The following is a 27,587-nucleotide window of genomic DNA, read 5'->3' on the forward strand; positions in this document are numbered from 1 at the left end:
TGTGGTCTGGACTCTGTCTGTACAGACTACTCACTGGTGATTGTGGCCAAGTCACTAGAAATCTCGCAACTTTGGTATTTTCCTCCTTAAAAGGGGAATGGATTCTGCCTTGAGTAACTCAAAGAGCTGTTGAGAATCATGAAAGTGTCAGCATTTGTAGGCAGTAAAGTGCTGTAAAAAACATGAAAATCCAGGTCCAGTTGGGCTACAGTATTCATTTATGTGTTCATGGAGCCCTTACTATGTACTAGGCAATGTATGTGAAAATTCATAAAACATACTCCTTGGGCTTTCTACATTTTCAGTCCAGCAGGGGAGACAGAGGTATAAAGAACGTAGAAAGGGGAGCTAGTGTTGGGAGGAACATCCCATACAAACAAAAGACCATGCATTAAGGTATAGAGGTAGGGGCAGTGCATGGCAGCAAACGGTCATCTTTTGCCTCGTGAACATTGCTGTTTGTTAGTCTAGACCCCGCCCCTGCATCGCTATATTCCTTGGGACTGGGACCAGCCCAGGTGGGGCCTGTCTCAATGATCCTGATGGATGCTGTTGCTGTTAGGGAATCATCATGTGGCTGCTGGTGAGGGACATAGGTGAAACAGAGAAGCTGATGCAGAGGGTAGACATGAGATTGACTTGGGAGGATGCCCATTCCCTTGCATTCCGTCCATTTGCTGGTGATTTGGTGCACTTTGGAGATGAAAGATGTGACCTGACAGGCTCCGTTCAGATCATGGACTTACCTGGTCCCTGGGAAAAAGGAGCAACAGCTTCTCAGGTGGCATAGCTGGCACTCTCCTCAGCCCTAGGACACAGACACCATAGCAGCACACTCAGAACAGAGTCAACTTGACTGGCTCTGAATTGCAGTTTCCACATATATTATCTGTACCATCTACAGATCTACAGATTGAGTTCTATAAGCCTCGATTTATTATTTGAAAAATGAGAGTAATGATGACAGCAGCCCTGTTATGTAGCTGCTGGGGTACCACCTTGCTTCACACAGGTCTTCGTACATAACAAGCACTTAGTCAATGCTTTTGTTGCAGGGATTACTTGTTTCCTAATTTTGAGAGAATTAGCAGGAGAGGGGTGGGGAAAGAAAAATGGTATCAGCTCTTCCATGGGTGGGTACCACTTGCTTCTTTCAGAGGGAGGTGTCCCCCGCCGCTAGCAAGACAGCAGTCAAGAAGGAAGTGTTGCAGCTCTTAAGCCAGCTGCTGCAAAGGAAATTTTCCTGCAGGTGCTTCTGTATAGTTTTCCCAGTGGGTGTTTCCAGGGTGTACTTTCTAGCCTGTGTGGTCTGGAAGGTCCTCTTTCCAGCTGGGCAGCCTGTGCTGTGTTGTAGGAATGCAGAGCCCCCAAACCTTAGTGGTTTATGACAGCAAAAGTTGGGTTCTTCCCCATGTTACTCATCCACTGGGGATTGGGAGGGGATGCTTGGATCCTTTTGGTCCCTCAGGGATCCAGCTGAGAGATGTTCCATGAAATTGGTTCCATGAATTTCAAGGCAGGAAAAGGGAATGTGGTAGATCTTCTATTGGTTCTTAAAGCTTTTCCTGGAAGCGCACACATTACTCTTGCTCACGCTTCACTGGACAGAGATGAGAAGGGCGATCCCACCCTGAACTGGAAGGGGTGGAGAACTAGAAATATTTGGTGAATAGCACTGACAATTCCCAGGGACTCCAGTGGCCCCTTCCCTTTCTTCCTCGATTGTGGAAACCTAACTTTATTAGGGTTGTAGTGTGATGAGCCACGGGGGACAAATCATTATTGCCCTAATGACGTCATTGAGATTCCATTCATCTTTGCCAAGGCTGGTCTAGATTACAAGTGAGCATGTGACCAGCTCTGACCAGTACCCTGCTTGAGGAACTTCTGGAAAAAGTCTCTCCCTGATAAAGGGAGGAAATGGCACAAAGAAAGGTTTTTTGTTGTTGTTGTCCCCTCTCTTTTTCTCTCTTCTATAGGATATTGTAACATACTGTTACTGTGTGAGACAATTAAGTTAGTTTATTGTTTAAGCCCCTCTATGTCAAAATTCTGTATTTTTAGCCAACACAACTGAATCTCATTCTAACGAGTAGACTATGTCAGTGTTTCCCAAACTTGCCTACTCAGGAGAGGCATTTATTAAAAAGATATTCCCAGGCCCCTCCCTAAAAGATTCCTAGTAAGTAGGTTAAGGGTGGGACCCAGGAACCTGCATTTTTTTTTTTTTTTAGGAACCTGCATTTTAACAAGTGATTCTTGGATTAAAGTTTGAAAGACACTGTGCCAGATATTTGTAAACACTTTAAGCAGGAGGCTGACTGTGGTTTATGAACGAAAATTCGCAAGTGTGGTTTGCTTATTTTTAAAGACCCACAGCAATAGTGTGGAGGGTGTTCTAGAGGAACCAGAGAGGGGGAGCAGAGAAATCCGAAGTCCAGGGGAGAGGATGTGAGACCTGGAGGTCATCTCAGGAGAGCCAGGGAGGTGTAGAGAAATCCCACATATCAGCTGGACTTGGTGACTGAGCAGATTTGGAAAGTAAGTGAAGAGTCCAGAAGGACCCCCAGGTCTCTGGGTTGGGTGCCTGGGCAGCATGGTGCCCTGACCAAGGCAGCAGATGCAGATGAAGGGGCAGGTCTGATGAAGAAGAATAGAGGTGAGTCTGCATGTGCTCCATGTGAGGTGCCAACAGGCAGAACTATAGACACCCCTTCCCCAGGCAGGACCTGAGCCATGGTGGTGGCAGTGGGAGAGGAAGTGAATAATCTGGGCAATAAGCATGCTGCCCATCCAAATCTCCTGGTTCTGGCCAGGTCACTGGCTGCAATGTCTGTTCTTAGTCTAAAACATTTCCACTTCTTTGTGAGGCCATTTTGTATCTCCAGCATGGTCAGGAATCAAGGCAATGAATAGGCTGATGTATCCATTCATTCAATCATTCATTCATTCATCCAGATGAGGTGTCTAACCTATACTAAGAGCTAAAGATGAATTGATGAAACAGATAGATGTGGTTCTAGCTATCAGTGGGGAAATCAGACAAAAAAGAAGAAAAAAAAATAATTTCTGAACTATGAGAAGTTCTGTGATGGAACCAAACTTTGTTCAGGAAGGAGACAGTATAGTGGGATGACCATAAAGTTTGGAGAAAAGAGACATGGATTTCCCTAGTTCCCTTATGTGTGAAATGAGATTCCCTCCATGCCTCACAGCTGTTGTATGATTTTGGCTAAGTGATGCTGTGATAACAGAGCATGCCCACATCTTGGTGACTCGTAAGAACCAAATGGGTTTCTTGATCACATTTCATGTTGGTTGCAGGTCAGCTACAGCTCTGTACCTTGTCCCCTTGTCTCTGAAAGGGACAGCTGGTATCTGGAACATTGGTATTTCTGTGGCAGGGGTGAAGGGTAATGTTGGAACCACATGCCTCTTACTGCTTCTGCTTGGACATGGCACAGAGCTTCACTTGTATTCTACTGTCCAAAAAAATTCTTGTTGTTTGGTCTGCGGTGTGAGGGTCTCTTCCACTAGGAGAACAGTGGGAGAAACATGGTAGGAAATGCCGACTCACTTTTCTTTTTATTTGTTTATTTGTTTGTTTGTTTTAAATTTTATTTTACTATCTTATATTAGTCATCATATAGTACATCATTAGTTTCTGATGTAGTGTTCCATGATTCATTGTTTGCATATAACATCCAGTGCTCCATGCAATCCATACCCTCCTTAATACCCAACACCAGGGCCAACCCAAACCCTACCCACCTCCCCTCTGAAACCCTCAGTTTGATTTCCAGAGTCCATAGTGTCTCATGGTTCATCTCCCCCTCTGATTTCCTCTTTCATTTAAAAAAAAAACACAAAAACATTTTGCTAATTCTTAAATACTTTTCCATTTTATTTAAAGAATTCTTATAAAGTGTTAATCTCAAAGGTCACAAAAAAGTGTTATTGACTTATTTTGAAGATATTTTCATGACTTTTCTTTGAACTCTGAAAGATCCACTTTTTCAATGTCACATTAAAAAAATGAACTATTCAAAAAAAAATTTTGCTGAAATTTTACATATGTTGTGTGCCAATAATAAACTTATGAAGGGTGTACTTATTAAGGTAACAAATATTTTAAAACAAATAATAGAAGTCACAGATGTGAAAATCAGTTTAGGTAGCTAGGTTAAATTTCTAGTCCAATGTAAGTTCAATTGCAAGCATTAAGAAATAATCCCCCGTGTTCCTTGCAGCATTCTTTACAATAGTCAAGACATGGAAACAACCCAAGTGTCTATCAGTGGATGAATGGATAAAGAAAAGGCAACACACACACATTCACACACTCTCTCTCACGCACACACATGGGAATATTCTTTTATTCAGGCATAAAAAATAAGGAAATCCTGCCATTTGCAATCACATGGATTGACTTGAAGGCATTATGCTAAGTGAAATAAATCAGACAGAGAAAGACAAATAATGTTTGTTCTTACTTATATGTGAAATCCAAAAATGCTGAACTCATAGAAACAAAGAGTAGAGTAGTGATTGCCTGGATGGGGGTGGGAGAAGATGTTGGTCAAGGGCACAAACTTCCAACTTTAAGATGAGTAAGTTCTGGGGATCTAATGTACAACATGGTGACTATAATTATCAATACCATATTATAGACTTGAAAGGTGTTAAGAGAGTGGGTCTTAAATGTAATCACACACAAAAAAGGTGGTACTTATGTGAGGGGATGGAGCTGCTAACTAACCTTATTGTTGTTATCAAATCATCACATTGTATACCTTAAACTTACATATGCTGTATGTTAATAATATCTTAATAAAACTGGAGGAAAACAAAAAGAAAAAGAAAATTCTGACTTCCTTCAGTTGTATTTAGTAAACCATCTGAAGTTATGGATTAATTCAGGGAGTGATATGTGAGTCACCTGTGTGACGGTATGACAAGAGTATTGATGGTGACTGAGGATGAAGAATAACAAGCCTATGAACATCCCCGGTTTTACGATGGGGACACCAGAATCCACACGTTATCTAATTTGGACCAGGTCTCATAGTTGGCATTTGATCCAGTTGGCTGATGCAAGGCTCTGTGTTCCCAGCCACCAGGATCTGTAGTGGCTGTGGGCTGGTGTGAGGCGGGCAGGTGTTCCACTCTCCACGCAGAAGTGGGAGGAGATTCTCTGAGACCCACACTCTCTCTGACAGGACAGGGGAGGATTCCTTGGGCTCCCCGAGACTCTGCTGCACTACCTTCTGGGAGTATCACCTCAAAGATTGGATAGATAATCACTGAAGATGGCAAGGAAACTTCTCCATTGCTAATGCCCTTCACTTAGTTTGCCAGGGCACAAGTTCATGTTGCTGAAACCAGTCTCCCTTATCAAAGAGGCAAGCAACACCCATGGCCGGGGCCCTTTTGAGTCAGAACTCGTGGGAACAGGGCTGCTTTTCCTCCTTGAGAAGAGAAGGTAAGGACGGTCTGTCTTCTCAGTACCCAGGCTGGTAGCTGAGAGTCTGGAATATTCTACACTGATCCAATTCCTATAAGTCGTCACTTACTCATTTTTGACTTCTGGGTGAATTTTCTTCCCCTTCGAAAGCCAGATTCAGATATCAAGAGGCCAAGGTATATTTACTTGTCCCAGGCATGTCATTTGCATATGTCACTAGGGTTGACTTGTCTATGATTAAGCGGCTGCTAAAGGAACAACTTGTCGAATGAGTTATCTTTTTCTTTGTTTTTCTTCCTCACTTCACTGTCGACCCAGTGGCCTTTTCTAGAAAGGCTGAGAGACATAGACCTGCTAAGGGGAGGTCAGAATGGCGTGAGAAGGGATGAGAATCACAGACATTTTTAGGTCTAGTTTGAGAACACTGTTTTAGATGTCAAGAAAACTCTGGCATGATAATATTTGCCACTCCCTGAGTATTTTACTACATCAGGCACTGGGTGAAGGGCTTGAGATGATGACATAGCTTTTATTAAATCGTCACCAGAACCTTACGAGGTAAACACCCTTATTTCCATTTTATAATTGGAGGGACTGAGGATTAGGGTTTATCTGACAACACAAACCCACTCACCTAATAACTGGCAGGGCTGAATTCAAACTGAGGTTGATCTGGCTACAGAGCCCATTCTTCTCACTGTTCTTCTCTTCCCCATGTGGTGACATTGTCCATAACTATTCACTGCTGGTCTCTTTCCTATGAGAGGATTGCACATATCCCTCCTCCTCATACCTCTTGACTGGCAGTGTCCCGTGTAGAAGGGAGGGAGTTACCTCCCAGCCACCTTGCCTGACATTGGGTTTGGCTGTATGACTTGGTTCAGTCAGTAGATTGCAAGTAGATGTGACATGTGCCACTTTATGAATCATTAGAGTTTCTGTCAGCTCTCTTGCTTTTCCCATGAAAGTGGCACACTCCACACAGAGGCTATTCCTTCAGTTTGGATCCCAGCATGAGAAGACATGTGGAGCCAAGTGTCTCAGTCTGTTCAGGCTGCTATAAGAGAAATATCATACACTGGATGGCTTATGAACAACTGAAATTTATTCTCACCATTCTGGGGGCTGGGAAGCCCAAGATGAAGGCTCTGGAAGATCTGTTGTCTTGTAATAGCCTGCTTCCTGGTACATAGGTGACCATCTGTTTGCTGTGTCCTCACAGTGTGGATGAGATGGGAGAGTTCTCTGGAGTCTCTTCCCTTCATGAAGGCTCCACCCTCATGACCTAGTCACCTCCCAAAGTTCCTACCCCCAAATATACTCATATTGGTCCTTAGGTTTCAATATATGAATCATGAGGGGATACAAATATTTAATCCATAGCACGGAGCCACCACTGCTGACCTGCAGGCATTAACATGCAACATGAGCTAGAAATAAGTTTTTGTTCTTGTGCTAAGCTACCAAGGTTTTGGTACTTTTCGTGACTGCACCTAAATCTGACCAATATGTCCAAGGGTATTCTGAGACCCATGGATCATTAAGATAATAATAATCTCAGGGAGATGGTCCTGGATTTGATTCTCATCTGTGCCACCTGGGATGGGCTAATAATAATATCTTTGGGAATCAATGTAAAGTAATTAGTTATAAAAACACTTGTGAAATCATGAAGTTTCATAATCGTATTCATTATCCCAGTAAGCACTGTTCTTTGTGGCATGGGACTTTGTTCCATTTACTTTATAAAGTTCATGAAGTCAGGAGCCATGTCTATTTTGTTCAAAAATATGTAGTGCTTGTCACAAGGAAGATGTTCAGTAACTATGTAATGATGAATGAATGACGTAGGAGGTCTTATGCAATAAGAAAGTGTCCTGTGAGCAAATACAATTTTGACCTGCTGAACTGAACCAGCTAATTTCTTGTGGAACTTCTCAGAGTTTTCAGTGCATTAAAGTGAATTGTGAGTGACTCTTATGGGGGAGGTAGGGCTAGAAGACAGCATTTCATAAAAATGTTTGACCATGAAACCCTTTTCTTCTCAGGAACATCTCATGGGATGAGATGCTTTTTTCCTCTTAGCCTGTGGACTAGACCTCAGACGAGGTCATTGTCTGTAAGCTGACTAGAATTAGAAGAAGCCCTGTAATTGGCTGGTTGCATTTCTGATCATTTCTGTCCAAAAAGAGCTTCCGTATTGTCAGGAATATTGCATCGCTAATTTGTATCTGGATTTCCTAATCTGTGCAAAGGGGATATCTTCCCTGCCCGTCTCATATTTTGGAGGAAAAAACAAATGATCCTGGGAAGTAGAATGAGCTACTTGAGAACAGAGTCTGTGGCTTACTTCTGACCCCAGAGCCTATGAGCTGTCACATGATGGAACTTAACACATTCTGCTGAGAGAGTGAATAAATTCATTGTGCCAACCAAGAGCAAGTGGTAGGACTGAGATGGAGTTGGGTATGCATAACGAAAAACCAGCCAGAGGTAACCTGGTCACATCCTCCAATAAAGCAACCAATTTTCACCTAGGTTTACCATAACAAGAGTTTCACTGTGGGCAATGAGCCTATGCCATTTAGGAGAACAGCGAGTTTCTGTAGTAAGAAATCACAAGGGGTGTGGTGGATGCCACTGCTGTGTCTATTAATCTATTCCCAACCTTTCTTTTGTGTTTCCCTTCACCTTCGTTTGAGACTGTGTCTTTCAGAAGGAGAGAATTAGTTTCAGCCATGAAGTGGTCTCATTCTCCTTGCCAGGGATTGGTTTAGGTGTGGACATGTGAGACATTTCTGGTCCATAGGATATGGGTGGGAAATTTGGACAACTAAGAAAGGTTTTTCAATCTCTACAAGAGACACCAGAGAAGGGATGCTTCCTTATTTTTCCCGTTTCCCCTTTGCTGACCCTGCTGTGTCCACGTATCATGCCTGAAACTCTGGCCACCATCTTATCATCATGTTAGAGATATTGCCAACAGAGATGGCTGAGTGGGACTGTGGAAAATGCTGGTTTCGTGAAGGGCTCCCTGACATTTTGAACTACTTGTATCTGCACCCAGCTTTATTATTTAGTGAGACAATGGATGTGTTTATTGTTTGACTATGTTGAGTTGGCTATCCCTTGCAGTTTGAAGCTTCCTAACAGGTGCAAGATGATGGAACAAGGAGCAACCTGTGGAGTTTATCTATCCTCCATTATCTCACAGCCTGGCTTGAAAGGCCGCAAGGCAATAATTAATAATTAATGCCATAATACAGGTACAAAGAGGGTGCCTCAGGATGGCACAGGGGAATGAGCTTGGTCTTCCATGGAAGGTTGTGGAAGGCTTCAGAGAGGAGGTGGCTTTCAGTGGAGGCTTGAGCCAGATGGGCCTTGTAATCCAGGTGGAGGGAATGGTGCATTCAGGGCAGGGAGATCTGAGAGAATATTTGATTAAGGCTTGTTTGTTTTGGCGCTACTGGGTTGGAAAGGGAGCAAATGAGGCTGTGATCATGAAGGAGCTGGTGAGGACACACAAAGAGGCATGGTAGCCGAGGCATGGGCACATCAAGACTCAGGAACAGGGAGCTTGAGTCTCAGGCATTCATGTAGTCAGTGGTATTTATTGAATGTCTGCTGTGTGCCAGGCTCTGCCTGAGCTGGGAGCTGGGGCTGCAGTACTGAGTGCCTTACTGTAGTGTCCGAGGGCCTACTGCCATCATGGTCATCACTGAGTCTCCGATGGTTGGACTTTGGCATTCAGGGAACTTCCATCATTGTTGCCCAAATGAACAAAGCAAACAGCATCTCTTACCTGTGGGAACTCTGCTGACCAGGGAGAAAATAGGCACTTAACAAAAAATGAAACAGACCATTGAACATAACTTTGATGAGTATAATTATATGATCATACTTCGGTGCTCTGAACCCAAATTCTGTGGGGACCTAAGAAACTCAAGAATGGCCATCCAGGGAAAGAGGCCAGTAAGCACTTTTTTGGTCTTAATAAGGGCCTCACTTTCCTTATTTGTAAGCTGAGAATGATAATTCTTATTCCCAAAGGTTGCCAAGAGCTTAGAGATAATATATTTAAAGTTTCTAGCACATAGTACATGCAATATTTTTTTAAATGCAGTTCTGGTAAGTCTTCAGGAAGAATCACCCATAGGGAAGATACTGCACCTTGGAATTCTCTTGCACATCATGCCTAGATCCAAAGCTAGAGCCACAGCTTTCAAGTAACTTGTGGGGATTCCTCAAAACTCATTTCCTGACAATGCTGGAAAAATAAGGCATTCTTACACTTCTTAATGAAAAAAAAAAAAAAAAAAAAACTTTCCTGAGCTTGACTGATATCAGAATTATTCCCTCCTTAGCTCCTGGCAAAAAATTAGCCAGCAACTAAATGTTCATGTTGCACACAGTCAAAAGTGGTTTAATGGGTTAAGACAATGTTTTAAAGGAGATGAAGTTTCAGAGGAGCAATTTGGGGAAGGCTGGTGGCTTGTGTTGCTTCTTTTTCCACTAAAATGGACTGGTTGAGGGGCATCTGGGTGGCTCAGTCAGTTAAGTGTCCAACTCTTGGTTTTGGCTCAGGTCATGATCTTGGGGTCCTGGGATCAAGCCCCATACTCAGTGAGGAGTCTGCTGGCGATTATCTCCCTTTCTCTCTGCTCCCTCTCCCACCCCGCTCTCTCTCTCTCTCAAATAAGTAAATAAAATCTTAAAAAAAATAATAAAGTGACTGGATGGTTTTCATCATACCTGGAACTCTGGAAGCTTCTCCAGGGCCCAAGCTGGGGGACCTGCAGCGTGGTGAGGCTCTCTACCAGGACCTTTGGGTAAATTGTCTCCTTCAGACTCAACCCAAGGCTACTTCCTTGTCTTCTGAATCCCGAACCATGAGTATCTGTGCCTGAGTGAGGCTCCCGAGTGCTCCTTAATGGATGAACCTTCAGAATGCTCTGGCTCACAGTTCCCTGTGCCAAGTGCTTGCTATCCTGGAGACTGCGGGCTAACTGAATTGAGAGGTGGAGGCAATGAACAGGTTTTTAACATCATGTGACACTGGGCTGGATGCCTCACATGCCATAAACTTTGTAATCTGCATAGCAACCCTTCAACATGGGCAAGGTCCCCATGTACAGATGAGAAGACTGATCCTCAGAGAAGATAAGAAGATACACGGTGATAAATCCAAAAGGCCACAGAGCTGGGATTTTTTACTTGCCACATTTTGACCTAGAAATCTGAGTGAAGGGAAGAACTGTGGGTATTTTTCCCACAATTTATTTTGGAAATGTGTCTAAAATGTGTAAACTTGTATTCTATTATTTCTATGAACTCACTAGATGGTATGCTCAGTGAGGGTGTTTGGTGTCGGCTGTGGGGCCTTCAGCTTTCTCTCTACCACCTGCACCAAGCTCCCCACAACTGCAGGTGTGGACACGTGAATAAATAAGCTTCTCAGCTTTTAGTTTCATGAGGTCACTTATTCCAAAAAAACTCTCCAGAAGAGAAGCCTGTAGAAACAGATAATCACAGGTACTAGGGAGGGCTTCTGGATCAAATTCTGGTCCACTGCGTGAATCTTATAATGAGTCACTTGTGGTCCCCATTCCACAGAGAACACAGGACAGGAAGTGACCTACACTGTAGACATCTGGGCCATAAGTAATCATGTGGATTTTGTGGAAAGTATTTGACTGAACTGTGATCATCTTCTCCAGCAAATTGATAAGTTGATCTTTCAGGGAAGGTACTGAGTCACTGAGGAAGGGGAGATTAAAAAAAAAAAATCTCGCAGAATGAACAGGAGGGAAAGGCCAGGCCATGGGCTTCCCTGGCCTGTCTGATGGGTGAAAGACAACTGGGAGCTCACGTGCTGAGGATCCTGATTGGGTCTCTTTAGTCAAAGGGCTGCAGAATTGCAGACTCTGAGAAACGGAAGGACCTACACCACCCAAACAAAAACTTGCCACCAGTCATTCATCAATGAAGGGAAGTGTCACAGCAGCTGATGAGGGGACTTTTTCCAATCCTGGACTGATTTAATTGTTATTATTAGTCACAGAAGCAGCTGTCATTTACTGAGCACCTAGAACATGAGGACAAAAATTGCCTCCTTGTCATTGAGTTACTGAAAATTGAAAGCATGTAAATTGCTTAGTACAGCCAGATTTTCTCTAAGGCGACATATGCACTCCTAAAAATCACTGTGCTCTGCAGAATTGCACAATAAAACCACAGGGCTTAGGGGAAAAATGAGGTTAGGGGAAAAACACAAACTTCACCAGCAACCTGTATGCATGTATGAATATGATATGGGCCTAATAAAAGGGCAGTACCGTTTTACATACTAAGTGGTTAAGAACTGCATAAATACTGCAATAAATAAGGCCCTTTGTCATCAGAGAGACCTGAGTTTGGGTTGTGTGTGTGGGTTTCAGAAGGGCTCTAGCTTGTGAGACATTGTGAAGCAGTGAGGGCAGTGAATTTGAGATCAGATGAAAAGCTGTTACACCAGATGTGCATGGGTGTGGCTCTGAACACACACCCTGTCTTTCCACCTGAGGTGGCTGTGGATATTTGAAGTGTGTTTTGAGTGCTCCTACCTATCGAGGTTCAGCTGGTGCATCTACTGTTTCTCACAGGGGAAATCCCAGGTAAGCAAACACGAAATCGGCATTCTGCTCCCATTGTTCCTCAATACATCGGTTGTGCTGGAACATAGTGTTTTCAAAATAATCCTTATAGCAGAGCTGACGATGTGCAATCAATGATAATTGTAATTGTTAACATGGAGTTTCTCTTATCCATGCATTAAACTCAGGAAGGTAGTGTAAGCAATCCCATTTTACAGATGAGTCACTGAGTCACAGATGTTGACACCCTTACTCAAGGAATAGAGGTAGGAAGCAGCAGGGGCTCTAGCTGCCCCTCTGTAGGTCTCAACATGATGGGAGTCTGCTTTTACACCCTTTTACTGGATACTGTGCTGGTGGAAGAGGGACCCCAGGATGAGTATATGCTTTTGATCGTCGTCTTTGACAGCTCAAGGTATTTTTGCACTGAACACAAATTCACATGACTTTTAAAGACCAGACAAATATCTGAGACATTTCTAGTCTGTGCTGCTACCTTAGGGGATATATTTATTCCCCTCTGTTCTTGGGGTTGATAGAGTGAAAAACATTGAAAAGCTCTTTGATGTCCCACGCTACTTGCCGATGTGGAGAAAATCCCCATATTTAGCCAAATGCTGCCTCCCTGGAATCTCCAGCCCTGTGTCCTTACATGTTCTTAACAGAGGCTTCTTTCCTCCTGGCTGAAATTGGCAGTAAGTAGCTTACAGTTTGACAGGGTCCCCTCTAAGTTCTGGGGTCCAGAAAGGAGCCCAATACTCCAGAGCTTCTTTAGCAAACCTAGACAGAGAAGATCCAGTGGGAATCTTGGCGAGAGCAGGATTGACTGTGAGAGCTGATGCCTCACCTTGCTGGCTCATACTGATTGGGACCCACTAAATCCCTAGGCCATTCTTGCATGAATTTTTGACACCTGCTCTCCCTTACCCAGCTAAAAAATACAGGATTTACATTTATGCCCGTTAAAATATCCTTTTGTTGGTATTATCCCATCAAAGGTCCATTTTCCACCAACTTTTTATTATGGATGACTTCCAACTTATTCAAAAGTAGAGAGACTTATAGCATAGGGAACCTATGTGAAACCATCACAACCATTAACTTTACCAATTATAACTCATGGACAGCCCTGTTTTGTGAACATCCCATTCACTCACAACGTTGCATCTCCCTTTCCCTCTCCCCAGTTGTGTTAAAACAAATCCTAGACATCATGCCAGTTCACTTGTATTCCAGTATGTATCTCTAAAAGATAAAGACTTTTAAAAAATTTACTTGCAAGATCATTATCATGTCAAAATAAACTAACAGTACTTCCTTAATATCAAATATCCAGTCAGTGTTCAAATTATCTCAATTGCTTTGTTCAAATTAGGATTCCATGTGGATATGTCTTTCAAGACTCTTTTAGTTAATAGGTTTCCCCTTTATTTCTCCCTTCCTGCCTCAATTTTTGTTGTTCTTTGAGAAACCAGGCTTCTTATTATTTGTTGAGTTTCTTAAATTGGGAATTTTGTATTGCACTCTGGTGGTGTCATCTAACACATTATTTTGCCTCTTGGTTTTCCTATAACTTGGGCATAGAATCCAATGCCATGATCAGATTTGGTTTTGATTATCTTATTTTAATTTTTAAAAAAGATTTATTTATTTATTTGATAGAGGGAGGGAGAGAGAGCAAGCAGAGGGGAGGGGTAGATGGAGAAGAAGAGAGTCTTAAGCATGGAGCCCAATTGGGAGCCCAACACAGGGCTTGATCTCATGACCCTGAGATCATGACCTGAGCTGAAACTAAGAGTCAGACACTTAGCCGACTGTGTCACCCAGGCACCTTGGTTTTGATTATTTTAAATGTTTTGTTCATTGTGGTAAAATACATATAACATAATATTTACCATTTTAATCTTTAAAATATACAGCTCAGTAGCTTTAAGTCCATCTGCAATGCTGTGCAGTCATCACTTCCATCCATTTCTTGAACGTCTTCATCATTCTAAACAGAAACTCTGCATCCGTTAAACAATAACTCTCCATTTCCCCATATCCATTCCCCACCTGGTAGCCTCCGGATTATTCTCTGTCTCTATAAATTTGCCCATTCTAGGCATATAAGTGGACCTCATGGGAGTGGAATATATAGTATTTATCATTTTGTACCTGGCTCATTTCACTTAGCATAATGTTTTCAAGGGTCATCCACATTGTAGCATGGGGCAAGAACTTCACTGTATGGATATACTATGCTGTGTTTATCCATTCATTTTCTCATGGGCATCTGGGTTGGGCTTCTGATGCTTTGACAAGAATACTCCATTGGTAGTACTTGATAAGAAACACAAGACAGTAAATAACATGTGTTGGAGAGGATGTGGAGAAAGGAGAACCCTCTTATACTGTTGGTAGGAATGCAAGTTGGTGGGGTACTTTGGAAAACAGTGTGGAGATTCCTTAAGAAATTAAAAATAGAGCTTCCCTATGACCCTGCAATTGCACTACTGGGTATTTACCCCAAAGGTACAGATGTAGTGAAAAGAAGGGCCATGTGTACCCCAATGTTCATAGTAGCAATGGCCACAGTCGCCAAACTGTGGAAAGAACCAAGATGCCCTTCAATGGATGAATGGATATAGAAGATATGATCCATATATACTATGGAGTATTATACCTTCTTCAGAAAGGATGAATACCCAACTTTTGTATCAACATGGACGGGACTGGAAGAGATTATGCTGAGTGAAATAAGTCAAGCAGAGAGAGTCAATTGTCATATGGTTTCACTTACTTGTGGAGCATAAGGAATAACATGGAGGACATGGGGAGATGGAGAGGAGAAGGAAGTTGGGGGAAATTGGAGGGGGAGATGAATCATGAGAGACTGTTGACTCTAAGAAACAAACTGGGGGTTTCAGAGGGGAGGGGCTGTGAGGTTGGGTGAGCCTGGTGGTGGGTATTATGGAGGGCACAGATTGCATGGAGCATTGGGTGTGGTGCATAAACAATGAATCTTGAAACACTGAAAAGAAATAAAAGAAAAAAAAGGGTTAAAAAAAAAGAAACACATCATATCTGTACATCTCTCATTAAGAATTCCCAAGTATGAGTTTACTGCCCATCTGTGTCTTCTGCACATTCTAAATCCACCTCCTTTCTCACAAATATTTCACCTCTGCTTACTCTTCCTTACCTCAGCCTGCTCAGCAAATGATCCTCCTGTCTTAGAGAAGACCTGGCTTTCTCACAAGGACCTGATCCTGCAAGGTGAGGTGGATTCACACTAGAGATCTGGCTCCCTCCTGGTCCCCGCCACCATGTTAGATTTTTGTTGCTCATTTCTCCTATCCCTTTGCCTTTGCCTTGGAGGCTCACCCCATCCTTTAACTGCTGGTGTCCCTTCCCCACCATTTGCTGGAGATGTTGGTCCTAACTCAGTGCTTTTCCCTTCCCCTCATTTTTTTTTTTTCATCACGATTGACCTCACGGCCCCTGGGAACCCTGCATCGCTGCTTCTTCCTTTCCTGACTTTGTCAACTCCAGTGACCTTCCCCTCAGCTCCACCTTAGCCACCTTCCCAGACCCAGAGTCACACCCCGTCTATTGCTAACACTGACAGCTTCATCTTTGGAAGCTTCAGCTCAGCATGTCCCATTTTGACCCTGGCTTCTACACTTGATCTTAGCCAAAAGGCTGAGAAGCGATGACCCTGGCTTCTAGATATCTGTTTCCTTCATGCTTTCCCCTCCATCTTCTCCTGATCAGTCTGTGGCTCCCAGCTTTACCCCTTCCCTACCTGGCCTTGACAACTTGGTGGATCATCAGAAGGATCCTCTGACCATGATGGCTTTGTTTCCTCCCTGTCTGCCACAACCACTCATCCAAACACCAGATGTTCTCAGTCCTACTCTCTTCCCTCCTGGACCCTGGTTTTTGGACACAGTTGTGGCAAGTCACACTGCTGTGCTAATTGGTGCCCCCACAGTTTCCCAGCATCACCCCTGAGCTGGGTCCCAGTGTCACCTGACATTCCTGCTGTAGGCCTTTGGCCAGCTGTCTTGCTTATTCTACCCTGTAACTTTTCCTCAGTTTCCGTGTCCTCCTCAATTTTACTGTTATTTTGGGAGAACATCAAATCAATGCCCCTGGTAGGATTTCCCTCTGCTTCTTCCACCTTTTATATAAACTTTATCTTCATTTATACCCACCTTTACTTCCCTCTTTTATGTTCTGGGGGCCATATGACTCTTGTCATGTCAGAAACCATCACACTCCTAGCCTCTGGGATTAAACAGAGTGACGAGAGGACATGGGAAGGTAGGCCTATAAGAACAGAGGGCAGGAAGGAGAATGGAGGGAATGGAAAAAAGGGAAAGCCAGTAGGGAGGTGAGTAGAGTGGTGAGAGAAAGAAAAGTGAAAGAGGTACTTAGCCCTTCCCTTAAATGTTTGGTTTACCGCCGAGTGTTCTTTCAATGGCCTTATCTTTCTCTGCTCCCTCTAAGTGTTGGGGGGCAGGTTGCCTCACCCACCTGTCTCATAGGGAAGTTATGAAGATAATGTTTACAAAAGGTTTTGTGCTCTGTCCTGCAAATGCCTGCATAGAGGCCCTGTCCCATGAATCCTGGTGGTGAGGATAGACCTCTGACCCCAGGGATCCTAGGGTCTGGCATTCACATCGTGGGTTCGTGCAACAATGGAGAGGCGAATCATCCATCTACTTTTAAATTGTGTGCAGACACTGAGGTTTCCCCCAAAGAGTGGGGAGACCAGACAGAGGCCTGTTAATATGTTTGGTTGCTTTCCTGGCATCATCACAGAGCATGAGCAAGAAATTTCTGCTATGTGTGCTTTCAGTAATGTGCTTTTTGTCCAAATATCCTATTGTTCTTTGACATGGTCACTTACTTGCATTTACGGATCTTGATGTTTTCATTCGTGTGACAATGAAAGGCATGGCCAGAATCCTGAAATACTCAGTGTTGTGGCTGTACCTGAGTCCTTAGAGCTGAAATAAATCTCCTATACCACCATCCGTACCTCCAGCCTCACCTACATCCCCACCAGACACAGGACTGCCCTCTAGCATCAAGCTTCTCTTCACATCTGTCCATGGGAGGGAATCCACTACCCGAGGAGAGAGACTAGGTCACTACCGGGCAATAGTTCTCATTGTTAGAAAGTTCTTCTGAGGTTATCTGGTTGTGTGATCTTGGGCAAGCCACTTCCCTTATCTGAGCTGCAGATTCCCATATGAAAACAAGACAGTTAAATGAGTTCATCTGTCCTTGTAATTCTAGACTTCTGTGCACTTCAAGTCCATGCCAGTTTTGGCTCTTGGTTTCCGAAACATCCCAAATCCTCCTGGTTTTCATCCTTGGTCGTTAATTGTATTTTCTTGTCCTCTTCCTTCTCTTCCTCCTCCTCCAGCTTCTAAATACTCCTCAGGGTTTGGTGTACTTTTCATGCCATATTTAACTTTCCCATTCTCCTCTCCAAGGCAATGTGATTTCCTACATCCCCACAATACTGTTCCTATGTGAAAGACTTTCTAAGGCAGGTCTCTAGCCAGCTCGTATGTCTCCACCCAAATGCAGGATGTCTCATTGTCCTTCCACCTCACAGTGCCCCATCTAGATGCTTGGTCTACTCCTACCTGCTTTTCATCTGGCCTTTGAAGTCTCAGAAATGGCTTCAGGCAGAAGGCTGAATTTCATTTTTGAGTTTTACTTAATCCCTCATACCAGGTTATGGTCTACTTGGTCTACTAACCAAAGACTTCCCCAGTGTGTTCCTTTTCTTCCATCTCTACTGTCCTCAACATGGCAGCAGTGCATCAGGTCTTATCTAGGCTTCTGCTATGAAAGCTTCCGTGGATCTATTCCTGTCCCCTCTTCCTGGCCATTCTCTAAACCACACCAAGATGAAACTGGAGTCATGTCTCTCCTCTGCTGAAAATATTTTAAAGTCTTACCCTTGTGCCTAGAATAAAATTCAAGGCCTTGACCGAAGACCATGAAGTCGTTCTTGCTCTGACCCCTCCTTTACTCCCTGAATTCATCTTGGACCATGGTCCATGTGCTTGGGCCATGCTGGCTTTCTCTGCTCCTCCAACATGCCAGTCCCTGCCCCATTCTATGGCCTTCACATGGGCACTTCCTCTACCTGGAATTGTCTCCCCTGTGCTCTTACCTTAGCTGCAGCCTCATCTTTTGAGTTTTAGTTGAAATCACTTTGCAAAAGAGGCCTTATGTGGTTGCCTGATCCCTCTACTTATTAACTGTAAGACTTTGGGGAAGTGATTTCTGTGCTCAAGGCTTTCCTGCATTTAATTTGCAAGGTGCAAATGATAGTATTTATTTGGTGGTTCTGTAAGGATTAAATGCATTTGCTTGTTTGTTCATTCATTCATTTGTTCATACATTGAATTCATAAAATAAGTAACCAAATTTGTTGTACTATTTCTAGGCTCTGTGCATGGGTGAAGGATACAGAGGTGAGAGCATGCCTGCAGAGTGCTGGCCCATAATTGGCACATGGCAGATTGCTCAATGAAGATTTATTTCTTACAGGTACCACTCCCTTACACTCAAGCCAGCCTTTTCAAACACTTTCTGCCTCCTTCTGGAGAGTTTACATTTCTGGTTGCCCAAACAGCTCCAATCATAGCAATGGTAGCTATTTATAGAGTGCCTAGCATGTGTCAAGTGTTCCAGCACATTTCTAAGATCCTAAAGATAACCCCATCAGGGAAGTATTACCACTGTCCCCATCTTGCTGCTGAGATTGGAGCTTTAGGAGCCTGGGGTCTATATGTGAGTCCTCCTATCTAATGACAGGCAGGGTGGGGGTCTCTGCATTGGGTCATCAGATTCCAAATCCTCCGTCCATCCCATGAGGCCATGCTGCCTCCCCAGATGCTTCACTACCTGTCCTCATTATGAGGCTTTTCTGGAATTAAAGAAAACAAGTGTTCACCATGAACAGGGTTCAATAAGAACAGCAACAGAATATGAACATGACCTCCTTGCTCTACTTCCCATAAGCGCATGTTCATTTCCCACAGGAACAGTCTTTGTGACACAAATAACTTCCTGGTCTTGAGGTTGTTGACTGACAGCATAGAGGAGGTTTTGGGTGCGTAACATATTGCTGGTCATACTGCCCTGTGGCTCAGTTTCCTCATCTAGAAATCGGGGCTCTGGGTATTTGCCTCATGCCTGTTTCTCAAGGAACTTGTGTGAGGATGGGGTTCGCAACGTGTTTTGTTTGTTTTGGGTTTAGTCACATAGACAGAGTCCTCTGGTTTCCACCCCCAGTCACAGTGCTGTTGTCCTGTTGTGGTTAAAATGAAGTTGGACCAAATTATCCTGGAGGTTCTTCCTGAGTCTGGGCTTCTGTGATTCACACAGCTAATCACGGACTTGTCTTTATCACAGAAGTGGATGTTTGGAGAGCAAACTAAGGAGGTCACCTGACTTGTATTTCTAGAGTTCTCTGAAAAATGACAACAGTGGCAAAGAGTTTTAGTTGCTTCCTATGTTCCAGACACCGTGTTTGACACTTAATAAGAACCACGTCTTTTAAGATTTATAAGGACTCAGGTTGTATAGACAAGGGAATGGAAGCCCAGAAAGATCAGATCACATAGCTAGTGAGTTACATTCCTAGAATTTTAACACAGGTAGTTTGGTGGCCTTACCTGGGACCCCAGGTTCCATGCTATGTAGGGCATGTACTGGAGGAGGGTGGCACAGAGAATGGGATGAATGGGGCAGCTGTAGGGATAATTGGGGTGAGACAAAGGAATCAGGGAAGTCTTCACAGAGGAGATGATGGTGTGCAAAGTGAGATGAGAGAGGTGAGCTGAAGGACGTGATGTGGGCTGTGTATACCATGCTGAGACAAATGACTTTAAGCAGAGGACTAACAAAATCAGTAATTTTTTTTCTCCTTTAAGGAGAAAATATATCATAGTCTTTTGATAGTCTGAGAAGGCCTAAATAAAGAGAGAGATGAGTCACCATGACATATTTCTTCCTTCTCAGAGAAGGTGATATAGATTCCCTTAATTAAACATGGTCAGATTAGAATTTTGCAGTGAGTCCCTCCCCATGGAGAATGGTGGATTAGAACTGGGAGACCACCCAGGAGGCTTGTGTGGTACTGACCTTGGGGAACTGAAGCACTTAGTGGGGCAGGTTCGTCATCCCCACCTCCATCATGTTCTCAATGCCCAGGATTTATTAAGCCACTGCTCTAGAAGATTTGCATGCATGATCCCATGTAAACCCTTTTCTGCCACAACCTTTGTTGGACCTTCCTTATTATCCCCACTTTACAGAGGAGGAAATAGTCCTGTAGAACTTCAGCTTTAATGGATAGTGAGAAGTGGGGCTGGAATTGGCCCCAGGCTGCCTGATTCAGGGCTACCATAGCTCCTTCCCTCACTTCTAGGGAGCAGACCAGACACCTGAGGAGCTTGCTGAAGATACTGGTTCTTAGTCCTCTCAGTCTTTTTTTTTTTTTTTTCTTTTTTAAAATTTATGTTATGTTAGTCACCATACCCTCTCAGTCTTTCTTACCCTGGTCACTTCTGGCAGCTGACTCTCTAAGTCTAGGACAAGGCCAGGTTTATTAGGACCTGTTCCAGGTGGTTCTGATGAGGCTGGTTTGGGGACCAGCCTTCCAGGACAACTGCTATGTGTAATGGCTCACCACCTGCATGCATGAGTTTATCACCAGGATGAAATGAGAAGGTTGAACAACTTGAGATTTGAGTAATTCCTTCCGCAATGGATATGATTTCACAAGTCATTGCTCATTAATGGCCAGATGGGTGACTTCAGCAAGGAGTCCCTTTGAGCTGGAGTGGCCAGCCTTCATGGCCAACATGGTGCACTGCTCAAAGGAATAGATAGTGAGGCCATGATAATTCTGCTTATGCACTGGCTTAGTTTCACAGGGATGATATAACAAATTACCATGAACCCAGAGGCTCAAAACAACAGCAATGTATTCTCTCATAGCTTTGGAACCCAGAGGTCTGAAATCAAGGTGCTGGGAGGGCCTTGATTCCTCAACAGGCCCCAACAGGAGCTTGTCTCTTCCAGCTTTTAGGGGCTCCCGTCATTCCTTGGCCTGTGGCTGCGTCACTGTAACTTCTACCTTCAGCTTCACATGATCTTTTCCTCTGTGTGCATCTGTTTCCCTCTATGTGTCTTTCTTTTTCTTTTTTTTTATACATTTAATTTTATTTTTTCAGTATTCCAAGATTCATTGTTAATGCACCACACCCGGTGCTCCATGCAAGACGTGCCCTCCTTAATACTCACTACCAGGCTTTCAAAAGGACACTTGTCATTAGATCTCCTCTACAAAGATCCTTTAACTGAGTAAGGTCACATTCACTGGTTCCGGGGATTAGGACATGGACATTTCTTTTGGAAGAGCTGCTGTGTAGCCCATTACTTGTACCTACCTTGCTGTCTTTCAGATTCCTTCTTTATGTACACATTTGTTGGAATCCAGCCTCGCTGCTGCCCATGGAGCAGCTAAGGGAGTTGCTGGTGCCCCCGTTTGGCACTTAACGGAAGTGCCATGAAACCTGGATTGGGCAGCTAGTTATCTGTAACCTGCTGACCTAGCCAGTACTGGAAGATCAGATTCCTCGCTCCGGGTCTCATCTTTATGCTGTAAAAGTGTGAGGGACACAGAGATAAACAAGTGAGCTCACAGAGCTTTGCGGAACAAAAGACAGTACTTAATTACAGTTTAAGAGTTTGCAAATGGGTAACTTGTGGCCCATTCAGGAAGTAAAGATGGGAGTTGTTTAGCTGCTGCTAAACTTAAAAAAAAATTCTGAACTTTAGAAAAATTTATGAATTAATTACTAAAATCTAAAAATCAGAAGAAAAATCTGGGTCTTCTAGTCCTTTTGAAAAATCAGAATATTTGGCACATCTAGGCACCATTTCACTGGGGAAAGAGTGGGAGTGAGATAGTTGTTGGCCTTTAGATAAGGCATGTTTTGGTTGTTGATGGCTGGGCAACCGGTTACCCCCAATCTGAGAGCCCTAGAGCAACCATATTATTATGCTCACAGATCTTGTAGGTTAGGAATTGCAATAGGTCACAGAGGGATGGCTTTTCTTCACTCCATGATGTCTGGGGTCTGAGCTGGGAGGACTTTCTGGATGTGACCCCCACAGCTGGGCGTGGGTAGAGCTGCAGTTTGGGAGTTCACTTCCAACATGGCTTCCTACTCCGTGTCGTGCCCTTGAAGTTGGGGCTCAGCTGGGACCATCATCGGTCCAGCATCTCCACTCAGCTCCTTCAGGTGGCTGCACTTCTGATCTTACCTCCTGGTGACTGGGTTCTCAGGGGAGTGTTCTGGGAAGGGAAATCCCTTTTAGGGCCTAGCCCCTGAAGTCCCATCATTTCTGTTGTATCAATGGAAGGAGTCAAAGACTTGGAGGTCTTTCTCTCCCCAGATCACCGAAGAGTAGGTACAATTTTTTCGTTTCACCCGATCCTCAGATGCAGATGGCTGAGTTAATTAAAATCCTCAGGTAACTGCATGTAACCATCCTCCCTCCCCATGAGTCCCTGCGAAACCCCGCTCATTTATGCTTACATCTATTTATCTTTTTATTTATTTTTCCCTTCAGTGCCATCCTCCTCTCCTCATAAGCAACATTCTCATGTATCGGACATTTATCTTTCTGTGTGTAGGTGTTCTGGTGTGATATTTAGTGCTTTGTGTGCACACAGTTTAATTTACATAAATGATGCTATTTCAGAGATCTCATTCTGTGTCTTCTGTGTCTTACTTTTGGATTCAGCCTGGGGTTTTCAGATCTAGAGCACTGGTGTGTGTGTGTGTGTGTGTGTGTGTGCGTGTGTCAGAGAGAAAGAGACAGCTTCTGACTGCTGCTGGCTATGCTGGGGTGAGTGTCCACTGTGCAGTTTCATTTCCACCTCCAATGATGGCCACACAGATGCATCCATTCTCTGCCATCTGCTGTGATGATCGAAGCAAGCCATATTCCCCTGATGGATCTGTGGGAGCAGTCCTTTGGGGAAATACATTCAGGTGCAGGAGGGCTGGGTCTTATGGTTGCATGTGTATCTGCTTCCACCTTCCAGAAGAGCTGCAGGATTTCGCTGTCACTAGTCTGGTGTGGATGTTTCCAAACCCCCTGAGCCCTACCAACTTGTGTTTCACAGCTATATGACATCTTATTTTATTTTATTTTATTTTATTTTATTTTCTGATTAGGAATGTGTTTGCCTCTTTATACGCCTACTGGTCAGTTGCATCTCCTCATTAGTAAGTTATCTTGTGTATTCTCTGCTCCTCTTTCTATTGTGGTTCCTAACTTTTTTGGCTTTGCAGGGACAAGTGCCCTTCGGTTTGTACCATGTCCACCAAGACATGTCACACATCGATGTTACTTATTGTCCTCTCGAGGCAAGTGGGTTGTCATCCCCTCGTGGGGACTTCTGCTGGAAGGGAGCACACATTGCAGCTGGGACCACCTGGCTATGGCTTGGAGGAAAGGGAGGGTGGGTTAGGGCAGCCTTTCTTGTTAGTTTCCTTCTGTGGCTCTAGCAAATTGGCACACACTTGGCTTAAAACAACAGAAATGTATTCTCTCCCAGTTCTGGAGGCCGGAAGTTGGAAATCAGTTGCATGGAACTGAAATCAATGTGTTGTGAGGATTGAACTGCTTCTGGAGTCTCTAGGAGTGGATCCTTCCTTGTCTCTTCTGGCTTCTGGGGGTGGCCAGCAGGTGGTTTTTGTTTGTCTGTTTTTGCTTTTGTTTTTGTTTTTACTTGTGGTTGTACCACTCCAGTTCCTGGTCACATGGCCTCCCCTCCTCCCTGTGCCTCTTCTCCCTGCCTCTCTCTTAGAAGAAGACTTTGTCATAGCATTTGGAGTCCACACAGATAATTCAGGATAACATCTTCATCTCCAGATCCCTAATTTTTTTTCACATCTGCAAGTATTTTACCATATAAGGGAACAATTTCAAATTCCAGGAATGGATATTTTGAAGGGGCACCTTCCAGCCCACTACAGAAGGTATTTGAGTCAGAAAAACAAGAGTGGAGGGAGGCACATTTCTGAAAAAGTGACAGAGGCACACAGAGACACAATATTCTGGGGTGGGGGGTAGGATGTGGAGGAGATGGGGATGGCTAAGGCCAGGGCCTGAGCAGTGGAGAGGGGTTTCATGCTGGAAGCAGAGGAAGGATGAGAGATGAGAGGACCTCAGCAAATGACCTGAGCAGGTAGAGACAGAACTGCAGGCTCTCACAAAGTGGATTTTGGAAAAATGATGTTTTGTTCTCGTTTTTGTTTTGTGGCTTTCATTTCTTTATATTGCCAAAAATCACATCCCCAAATACGCAGCCAAACAAACAATGTTGTAAGAACAAAATCTACCTAATGCCTCCTTGAGATAAACCCAAGAACCTGTGTAAAGGAGTGGAGAGTATTCGAAGGGCTCCTAATTCCGTCTTGAAGGCTTATGGTTGAGCAGAGCTTAATTTTAAAAAAGTCTGACTTTCTGAATTTTAGAGTTTCTTTAAATATTTGGTATTGAGCAAATAAACAGAATTTTGTTTCTGTTGACCATGTTTTGGAGCTGTTGCATGCTTGGCACTGTCGTAGGGGATGGGATTGTGGAAGTGAACAAGACAGGGTCCCCGTGTCTGGTGGCCCTGTCAGGGGTGACTGGTGTTCCAGAGACAGTGAAGATGTGCAGGTGGGATGAGTCTTGGGGAGCACAGAGAGGTGGAGAGGTGGCTACTTGATAGAGGGTGCTTGGGGAGGAGTGCTTGTGAAGAAGCCAAGTGAAACTTTCACCACCCAGCTGTATGACTGTGGGTAGTGACTTAACCAACCTGTGGTAATTTTCCTCCCACTGCAAAATAGGTTGTGGTGGTTTCAAAAAGTGGCTGCAAGTTCTTTGAGATGTCTGTGTCCCATGTCTTTGAACTGGGGTAGCATTGTGACTGCTTGGCCAACACAAGACACAGAAGTGACTCTGACTTCAGAGGTAGGGTCCTAAAAGACCACATAGCTTCTGCCTCCTTTGCTGGAATATTTGTTCATGAGACTCTGAGATGTGTCTAAGAAGGCCAGCTACCATGTGGGAGGACATTATGGTGGGGCCTCCGGTCAACAGCCTTCGAGGTGTCCCAGCCCAGGAGCCAGACAGGTGAGTAAGTCAGCCTGCAAATGATTGCAGCCTGCCTACCCCCGCAAGTCCTTCCAGTTGTCTCTAGCCATTCACATCTTCCCAAGTGAGGCTCCAGACATCAGGGAGCAGAGAAGAGCCTTCCCATGCTGTGCCCCATGTCTGTCCTGACCCACAGATTTTGTTTGCGTGATAAAAGAGTTGTTGCCTTGTCCCTACATTTGGGGTTGTTTGTTACATGGCAGGACGTAAGGGGCAGTGGTTATCTACATCATTGGGCTGTTTTGTGGTTTAAATGAGTTAAAGGTGATAAACTGAAAGGAAGCTTTTAAATTCAGAGACTCCAACTTTTGTCTAATTTAGGACTGGAGATGACTGAGGAGATTGTTTTTTTTTTTAAGATTTGTAAGATTTCCAGATTTTTAATTTTGATATTTTCCTTGTCCTACATATTTGCTCCATTAAAAACAAAATTAGGTCCTTACCTTCCTCTTTGGGAATATTGCAGATAATTGGTGTTGTGCCTACCTCAGCATGGGGTACTTTTAACATGGCCTCTTTGGTCTTTGTAACCATGGGCAGTCCAGTGTGTCACCTCCAGGGAAGTGTCTCATTACTCCAGACCCGTAGATAATTAAATAGTCAGCATGGATCAATCAATAGATTATTTCTAGCTCTCAGAAATTAACATTTCTTTTCCACAAGTGTTGTCTTTGGAAAATAGTATTAAAAGACTTTGGAATTTGTCCTTGACTTTTGACACCCACTAGCAACCACCCCATTTCCCTACAGTTATAGAAAAATTCTCAAAAGTGTTGTCTGGACCTGTTGTCAGCATTTTCTCTCTTCCCACTTCCTCTCAACGCATTCCAAGCAGGCCTTGGCCACCAGACTCCACTAAACCCAGCTTCTATCAACATCACCAATGGCCTCTCTGTTGCTAATTGTAGTCATTGGTTCAGCATCCTTAGCCTCAGCCTCAGCCTTACTCGGCCATCTGTGCATCATCTGGCACAATTAATTTTCCCCTCCTTGAAGAAGCATTCCCACACTCAATGGCAAGAGCCTCCATCTCCTTTTGTCCTCCTCCACTTCATGGGCTGCTTCTGGTCTTGCTCAGTAAGTCCTCCTGACCTCAACCTTCTAAGATCCTTGAATGTTTGAGGGCCCCAGCAAAACTCTCTCTGCCTTTGTTCTCTTCCCTGTTTCCAAAGAGTAGCACATTTTACAATGTTATCTGGCCAAAGATTCCAGAGTGTTATCTCAAACCTGGATCTCCCCTCTGGACCCCTGACTTTTATATCTAACTACCTGCCCAGTTGGCATCTCAAATGTAATGTGATCAACACTGAAATCCCGGTCTCTCCCAAGACCAAGACCGTGCCTGCTTCAGTCTCCCTTTCTTAGTAATCACTATTCCCATCTTCCAAGTGATCAGTTAGGAAATCAAGAGTCATCCTTGATGTCTCTCCTCTCCACACTGGATCCATCAGCAAATTCTGGTGGTTCCACCTTTAAAATACAGGACGAATGAGATACTTCTCCCATCTCTACTGTTGCTACTGGCTCTGAGCTGTCTTCCTTTTTCACCTCATCCACTGTGGTGGTCTCCTATTTGTTGCCCTGCTTCCATTTGTGTTTCTTGTTGGCCTGTCCTCTGGGTGATAGTGTGAAAATACACATCAGATTATTGCATTCCTTAGCTCAAAACCCTCCTAGCTTCTCATCACACTCAGAGCAAAATCCAAAGCTCTTTCAGTGGTTGGCAAGGTTAATGACTTCACTGCCCCTGACTTTCTGCTGCACCTCTGAGCTCATCACACAAGCTCTTTCCAGCTCTTACTGTCCCAGCGCATGCTGCCCTGATGTTTCCTCCAGCGGTGTAGACCCTGCTCCCTCTGCCTGGGATGCTCTTCCCTCTTACTTCTTCTTTTTTCTTTTTTTTAAATTTTCAGCATAACAGTATTCATTGTTTTTGCACCACACCCAGTGCTCCATGCAATCCGTGCCCTCTCTAATACCCACCACCTGGTTCCCCCAACCTCCCACCCCCCACTGCTTCAAACCCCTTAGATTGTTTTTCAGAGTCTGTAGTCTCTCATGGCTCACCTCCCCTTCCAATTTCCCCCAACTCCCTTCTCCTCTCTAACTCCCCTTGTCCTCCAGGCTATTTGTTATGCTCCACAAATAAGTGAAACCATATGATAATTGGCTCTCTCTGCTTGACTTATTTCACTCAGCATAATCTCTTCTAGTCCCATCCATGTTGCTACAAAAGTTGGGTATTCATCCTT

Source organism: Lutra lutra, chromosome 4, assembly GCF_902655055.1.
Source record: "Lutra lutra chromosome 4, mLutLut1.2, whole genome shotgun sequence".
In the NCBI taxonomy this organism is placed as follows: Eukaryota; Metazoa; Chordata; class Mammalia; order Carnivora; family Mustelidae; genus Lutra; species Lutra lutra.